This window comes from Silene latifolia, chromosome 11 (assembly GCF_048544455.1).
Source record: "Silene latifolia isolate original U9 population chromosome 11, ASM4854445v1, whole genome shotgun sequence".
Taxonomy (NCBI): domain Eukaryota; kingdom Viridiplantae; phylum Streptophyta; class Magnoliopsida; order Caryophyllales; family Caryophyllaceae; genus Silene; species Silene latifolia.
In genome coordinates, this window is record NC_133536.1 from 140,991,152 (window position 1) to 140,999,778 (window position 8,627).

Genomic DNA, 8,627 nt, shown 5'->3' on the forward strand with positions numbered 1-8,627 from the left:
TTGCTTCTTCGGTGCTTCATACCTTGTACCACTTCTCAAGTGAATGGCACTAACCGTTTCATGTCTTGGGGGATTACTTTGAGGTGGTAATTGCCCCTTTTGTCTTTGTGAGCTTGAAGATGCTAGTTGAGTCAATTGGGTTTCCGACATCTTGGTGTGAGCTAGGATGTTGTTGATGGTGGTTTCCTTTCCTTGACTATCTTTTTGCATTTGAGTGAAAAATTCTTGTTGATTCTTTTGCATTTGGAGGACTGCTTTTTGAACATCAAAACCTTGGTCATTTTGGTGATTGTATGGATTTTGATTTTGGTAACCTTGGTTTTGATTGTAAAAGGGTCTTTGATTTTGGTTTCTCATGGGTGGTGGGGTGTATGTTGTTTGAGGGTTTTGAACATTTTGGCTTTTGTATGAGAGATTTGAATGGAATTTGGTGTTTTCATTGTAATAGTTGGAATAAGGGGTACCACTCTTGTATGCTTGGAAAGCATTCACTTGTTCATTTGTTCCCCTACATTCACTTTGGTCATGTCCCAAAGTTCCACAATTCTCACATATCCCACTTGGGATTGATGAAGATGCCGTCATGGCATTAACATGATGCTTTGGTGATTTTGAGGCTTCTTCAAGTCTAGCCATAGCTTTTTCAAACTTCAAATTGATTGTGTCAATGTGAGCACTAAGCTGAGCACCCAATTGAGTAACGGAGTCCACTTCATGCTTTCCTCCTCTAGTAGCCTTGCGAGGTCTACTATATTGTGAGTTATGGACCGCCATTTCCGCAATTTTGTTCCATGTTTGATTGTCATCAACTTCGGTGAACATTCCATTTGATCCCATGTTGAGAATGTTCCTTGAATCTTCATATAGACCGTTCCAAAATTGTTGTACCAAGAACCATTCGCTAAGTCCATGATGAGGACATGAGCGACAAATTCCCTTGAACCGCTCCCAAGCTTCATACAAAGATTCTTCATCCCTTTGCTTAAAACCCGTAATTTGAGCTCTTAGCATGTTAGTCTTTTCCGGTGGGTAGAATTTTTTGTAGAAAGCTAGAGCCAACTTCTTCCAAGAATCAATTCCGAGAGTGGCCTTATCAAGGCCCTTCAACCATTGTTTCGCGGTGCCAATTAGAGAAAAAGGAAATAAGACCCATCGAATTTGGTCTTGAGTTACACCGGTTTGAGAAATCGCATCACAATAGTCACAAAAGGTTTCCATATGAGAATGAGGGTCTTCACTAGGCATCCCCCCAAATTGGCTCCTTTCGACTAATTGGATAAAGGCGGATTTGACAATAAAATTTCCGGTTAGATGTTGTGGTGTGGGAGTACCATTGGGTAGGTTCTCCTCGGTGGGTACGGAATGTGATGAAAACTTAGGCATTGTAGGTTGATTTTGTGTGGTATTTTGTGTTGGGTTCTCCTCACCTTCTCTTGCAAAAGGGTTTATGAACTCAATAGTTGGTTGAATATCTACAATCTCACTAATACCTCTCAAATTTCTCCTAGCAAGTCTTCTATTGGTTGTCAAAGTTCTTTCAATTTCACGATCAAAAGGTAACAAATCACCTTGTGACCTTCTAGACATGCAAAATATCAAAAAACTTGAAAACAATTAGAACAAACCTTGAGGAGTTTTACTTCCCCAAGGCAAAGAAAAACACAACTAATAACAATATAAGAAAATCTAAATCAAGCTAACACCGTCCCCGACAACGGCGCCATTTTTTGATGCGGACGGGATGGTGGTATGGTATGTCGTTGGGTCACGTCCAATCAAAACACAATTTATAGCTTCAAAAACAACTCTACAATTAGTAAAGAGGCAAGTAAAGGTCGGATCCCAAGGGACGGGAATTGAGATGAGATTTCTATTGCAACTAGTGGTGTCTTAGGGGTGTCACAATTTGGGTTGATGTAGAAGGTCACTAAACTAAATAGAAATGAAAGTAAACAAGCAAGATGAATAAAAAGGGTTGTAAACAATTGACAAAAAGCACTAGGGTGTCATGGGGTCATAGGGGAATCATGGGAATTGATCATACAAACATGTTCTTAAATTATAAGCAAGCAATTATTGTTGTGATGGATTGAGTTGGGTTATATCTTACAATCCTAGGAAAGTTTGGGTCCCGGAGCCGAATCGATTAGATTCTACAACACCTACAAGTCGACTTAATCTTCCCTACTCAACAACATGCACGATCTAATGAGACTCGAGTTGGTTTATGTCTTACAAGTCTCATTGAAAGGATAGGTGATGGGTAAAAAATGCAAGGATTCATAGGCTCGCATTTCATCAAACATAACATGTGCATGAGTTGAGATCAAAACAAGCAAGCAAATAAATCATGAAAGCATATTAATTTAAGCATGAATCATTCCCCATGTTGGTTTCCCCTAATTACCCATTAACCCTAGCTAGGTGACTACTCACTCATTATCATGTTGATCATGTTAGCAAGGTTGTCAATCATACCAATAAAATGAAACATGATGAACAAATGAAAGTAATTAACAATAATTAAAAAGGGATTAAGAGAATTATACCTACTAATGATTCCAATAATAAAGCAAAGATAAACGAAGTACTTGATGCTTGATTGAGAGGTTGTCAATCTCCCAATAATAACCCAAATAATCTTCAATTACGCAAAATAAAGGATGAACAAAAGAGAGATTAAGGAAATAAAACTTGTATTAAAACTTGATTAATTTTTGATTACAAAACTAAAGAGAGATTTGATTGATATTAACTACTCTAATAATTGATAAGAAGAACATACTCTTCTAATTAGACTAATGGGGTATTTATAGTGGAAATTAGGTGGATGCATTAGGGTTAACTAAGGGCTAAACTAGTAATTACACTTTTTAGATTGAGCAGGGAGACGCCGGTATTTTTAGAAGGAAGGGCTTCTTTCTTTGTAGCTTGGAGAAGATGAAATTTTGCTGTACTGGAATCCGTGCGTATTGGAGTCGGGACGGGCGGATTCAGGCAGGGGAAGACGGGCGTCTTCAGGAGAATCCGGGCGGATTCTGTGGCTGCTGTCCGGGCGTCTTTGGAGGAAGACGCACGGATTGTGCTTGTGGAGGACGGGCGGATTCAGGACAATCCGCTCGGATTGTAGCTCAGCATTATTTCTTCTTCTTTTCTTCCCTTTTCTTCGTAAAATCCTTGGGGATTTCCTTGGGGATGCAAGGATCCTTTCTCGTCATTGCCCAACTACTATAATATGTACAAAGGCCTTCTAATCTTGTCTCTCCTTAATGCTTGGTTATTGGATTCGATCAATTTAGTCTCGTTTTGCCATGAAAATGCAAGATTCTTACTCCTTTCCTACCAAGGGATCAAAATCTCAAAGAATATGCAAAACAAAGAACTAAAGACAATAAATGACCCAAATATGCACTAAAAAGCATGGGAACAAGGCTAATTTGGGGGCTAAATATGCGCTAATTATGGTCACATCAACCACGTCAAAGGCGATGAAGTTGGATGGGACCAAGGTTTGATACTGTTGCGTTGTTGCAAGAAAAGGAAGAAGAAAAGATTGAAAAGGTAATAAATAAAGGTAAAAGAGAAATAAAGGTGAAAAAGAATTTAAAACTAAGTTTTAAACAAAGGTAACCGGTGGAACAGGTAGCCCTTCCACCCATTCTAGTACGTGGGAGGGGATGCGTTAGTTGGTAATATTCGTAGTTAATTTAATGTATGGAGTATTTTGAGAATGGGTGCAATAGTTTAGAGTATTCCTATTAAATAATCCTAAAAGAAAAGAAGGAAAAATAAGATAAAGCATTGAAGGAATGATGAACTAAACACGTTTGAGTTCTGACTTGAGTAGCCCATTAGGGCGCGAGGTCCTTGGCGACACAAGTAGCCTCTGTCTGAGGCCAAAACTCGGTTTTGACTCGATCTTTCCATGTTTTAAATTTTGTTATGCATATTTTATGTTTATAAAGTCATAGAAACAGTAGAAAACATGAAGTGAAGAGTTTGTTACACCCTCATACTTATGTGTTCGGTTGCTTGACGATAATCGACAGTGTTAAATTCGTGAGTCGGAAAACTCATTTTTGAAAACCTACTACTCGTGTAGTTGGTCGAAGTGGTCGGTCAAGTGTTTTTAATTCACGATGAAGGTACAAAACATAGTGGGTAAGGCTCGTGTTTTGGATCATTAGGTCCAAAACATGTGTCGGTTTTTGACTTAAGAAGTCGAGCCTAGAATTCTAAGGGAGAAAAGAGGGGGCGGACACTCGCGTAGTTGTAAATGGGGTGCAAGAAGGGTATTTATAGAGGAATGAGTGGTGTTGATTTATTTGGGTTTGCTTGCTGGTTAAGGATAGGCCCATTTGGGGAGCGAGGTACCAAGCGAGGGAAAGGGACGTCCTGTCCTTTTCGCTAATTTGGATTTTCCTCTTTGTTCTATCCTAGGTTTTGTTAGGATATGTTTTTTGTTTCATACTAATGCAACATGTACATTAGTATATGGGTATTATTTGGGGTGGGTTTTTGTGTGGTTGACTTGGGTTTGGCCCGTGTTGAGTCGGGATTTAAATTCTGAGTCGGTTTTGGACCTGGTGTAGGTTTTGAGTCTAATTAGTGTTATTGCAACCCCGTCGTCGTGCATAAAATATTCTAGGTATTTTCAAAATGTTTTAAGATGCTTTTATTTTCGAAATCGGTTATTGAGCTTTCTGACGCACAGTCATACAAATTGTCGATTAAACGCAGCGATTTCCGAAAGATGTTATATTCCAATAATCATTGGGTGTTTGTTAGGGATTCCGTAGATACCAAGTATCTACAGTTATACTTTGACTTTTGCTTTGTCCAAGCCTCGGTCAAAGTGGGGGCTCTGTAGATACCTCAGTTTTACACCTCCCACCAACCACCTAGTGATGATTGCGCCACTTGGTTAACATTCGTCGCGATTTTATGACAATTCGTAAATTCGTCAATAAATGGTAGCTCAAATACTCGTGTCAATCCCTTGGTCATCATATACATAACGATATGGTCGTTTTGACAGTAATTAGAGTTCATTTGGAGAGAATGACACACTTCTCCTTATCATTTCAAACAAACTCAATGAAGAACAAGAGGAAAGATTGGCGAGCATGCTAAAAGAGTATAAGGGAGGTTTTGGTTTGAGTATTGCGGACATTAAAGGGATAAGTCCAAGCACGTGTATGCACAAAATCCGGCTGGAGGAAAATGCAAAACCAGTGAGACAACCTCAAAGGTGACTCAATCCTCAATTGATGGAGGTGGTCAAGGAAGTGATTATTAAGCTCCTTTAAATGGGTATTATATTTCCCAGAAGTGACTCCCAATGGGTAAGTTCTACCCAAATGGTGTCGAAAAAAGGTGGAGTGATGTTAGTGGTTGGCAAACAAGGCACTCTAATTCCCACCCGAATTCAAACCAGTTGTTGTGTTTGCATCGACTGTCGCCGACTCAATGCGGTCACCCTAAATGACCACTTCCCCTTTCTCTTTCTAGATCAAATGCTAGAAAGGTGGGAAGAAAAGAGTTTTATAGTTTCTTGGATGGGTACTCCGGTTACTTCTAAATACCCATACAACCGGAGGACCAAGACAAGACGACTATCACATTCACCTTTGGAACCTTTGCAAATCGAAGATGCCTTTCAGTCTTTGCAATGCTCCGCGAACCTTCCAAATGTGCATGATGAGTATATTCTCCGACTTTGTTGAATGAACCCTAGAGATCTTCATGGATTATTTCACCGTCCATGGAGACTCAGATCACCTTACCACGGTCCTCACAAGATACATTGACTCTCACCTTATTTTAAATTATGAAAAGTGTCATTTAATGGTTGAGAGTGGCATAGTGTTGGGACATGTGGTGTCAAAAAGAGGGATTGAGGTCGATAGGGCAAAGGTAGAAGTAATTCTAACCTTATCTTATCCCACTAATACTCAAGATGTGAGGTCATTCCTAGGGTATGTCGGGTTCTATCGGGGATTTATTAAGGATTTCTCCAAAATTGTTAACCCCCTTTGCAAGCTGTTGCACAAGGATGTGGAATTTTTGTTTAATGATGAATGCAGGAAAGCATTTTATCTATTGAAGGAGAAGCTTGTGTCTGCCCTAGTTATAAGAGCTCATAATTGGTCACTTCCATTTAAGATCATGACGAATGCAAGTGACTACGCTATTGGGGCCGTGCTTGGTCAAAAGGAAGTAAGGGCTTGTTAATTGATACAATATGCATCTTTATCGCTCAACGACTGTAATACTACGGTTTTATATGCTGTTGGTTATTCTATCGAGTAGGGCTGAGCAAAAGCGGTTATCCGCACCGGTTTTGCAATCCGGAGCGGTTAACCGGTTTTAAAAGTTGTCATTTTCTTGCACCGTATCCGAACCGGTTTAATTCGGTAAACCGTTTTTTTTAAGATTTGAAACCGAATCCGGAAACCGGATTATCCGCACCGGTTTTGCCACCGGTTTCATAGGAACACAAAGTCAGTATGTTCTTCTCTTAAAGCCCCCCTGTCTTGTTTTTAAAACCCTAACTTTCCCATAATAAATGTTCAAAGTTCATGCATAAAAACTTTAAAATAAGTCTATATACATAAAGAAGTCTTAAAATACAAATAAAGTGAAACACATACAATTTAACTCGAAAGTTAACAAATTACCTCACAAATTGTCCAGTCGAGAACTCCCAAAACAAAATAAGAAACTTGCATCTTCGAGGAAGACATCAACCATCCGTCTCATCAATAACCATAAGAGGTTGTTGTAACTTGTAACACCAAATCCTCCATACCTACAATTTTTAAGGAAAATAAAGCAAAAATTAGATATTCATATTAACACTTAACCATCCGTCATCCAAATTGATCAACCTTTCATTATCGTCATTGTCATCAAAACTCGATGACATCTACAACAAAATTTGAAGTTTTAGATGATAATGATAATAAAGCAGTAGCTAAACAATAGCTAGACGGAATTAAAAATGAGTAAGAATAGCGAAGACAGAAAAAAACAATGAGACGGAAACAATGAACAAATATAGAAATATATTAAACAGAAATAGCTAAACAAAATGTATATACAATGAACAAAAACGCGATGGCATCGACGGCTCGACGCATCGTATTCCGGTGAATCAATGAACAAAAAGACAGAAATATCAAATATATATGAACAAAAAGACAGAAATATCGAATTAATGAACAAAAACAAAAAAAACATTGAGATTTGAGACACCAACAGTCAATCAACAAAAACATAAAAATCGAATTAATGATCAAAGACGGAAATATATATAATCAAATACGAAAAAAACAAATCATCGAGACCGAAACAATGAAGAAAACAGTAAAAATCGAATCAATTAGACAATCAATACACAAAAACATAAAAAAAAAAATATATATGATTAAAGACGAAAAAAAGATCAATATGATGTATAAAAGGATGAATATATAAACCTTAGTAATTAAGAGCTCGAAAATTTGATGAATTGATGGTAGATCTAGAGTTATTTTGATTTGGAAGAGGAGAAGAGGAAAGGCTGCTGTTTGTTTTAGGGTTTGGTTGTTTGATTGAATGAAAAATGAAAAAGAGGTGGGTTTGGACGTTGGTTGATTTCCATTGGTCAGGTATTTTTTTTTTGAAAATTTTAACTTTTATTAAACCGGTTTGACAACCGGGCTCCGGTTTTGATTTAATAAGATCCGTATCCGCTCCGGTTCAACAATTAAAAATACGGTTCGGATACCGGATCCGAAAAAACCAAATTTTCGGTCACCGTTTAACGGTTTTCGGTTCGGATTCGGTTTTAAAATTCGAATCAGCTTTTTTTGCTCAGCCCTACTATCGAGTAGGGCTTAGTCTGTCGAGTAAGAGAAGTTTGGTTTCGAAATAGTGTACTGCTGATGGGTACTCGATCGAGTAGGTGTCACTCGGTCGAGTAAGTGACTTACTCGATCTCGCGTAAGTTGGTTTTACGGGTTATTTTGCCCGGTTTTGTTAGGAATGCGAGAATGATATTTAAACACTTTCGTCAGTTTCTTTTTCACTTTTTACCTTTTTCTAAATCTCACAAAACCTAAACAAAGTTAAGTTGCTTCCTTCTTCGCATTTTTATCAAATCCTAAGGGCTAGAGTTGTCGGATTGTTGTGTTCTTCATGCCGTTGAGTTCATCATATTGTGGGCAAGATCCTTGTACAGTTTTTATGCCATTTCGTTGATTTTGTTTAATACCCTAATTGGGTATTTTGGGGTATTTTGGGAGTATGATGTGTATTAGCTAGTAATTATATGATTCTGTGGTTATAGGAGGTGATTTCATAGAGGAGCAATTTTGAATAGTTGATTGTGACGGTCTTGGTGATTTGCTTATTCCAGGTAGGGTTTCCCTACTCGTTTATTGGTTACATGATTTTGATGGTGGATTGTTGTGCTTGTTACTGTTGTTGATCTTTATCGTTTTGGTAAATATTGTTGTTGTATAATTTGGTTGGTTGTGTTTGTCTGTGGTTCGCGAGGGGCGCTCTCGGCTGAGTGGAGTCACTTGCGAGAGTGGCTTCACGCCCTTGATTCGCCCTCTGTGGAACCCACCACAGAAGGGGAT

The 8,627-nt window shown here is 38.4% G+C and overlaps 1 non-coding gene across 1 annotated transcript; it reads left to right on the forward strand.

The window, feature by feature from the left end:
• The first annotated feature begins 904 nt into the window (after positions 1-904).
• LOC141616252 (small nucleolar RNA R71) lies at positions 905-1,011 on the forward strand. The gene has a single exon (XR_012530609.1). It is a non-coding gene; the product is annotated as a small nucleolar RNA R71 (small nucleolar RNA).
• Positions 1,012-8,627: the final 7,616 nt, after the last annotated feature.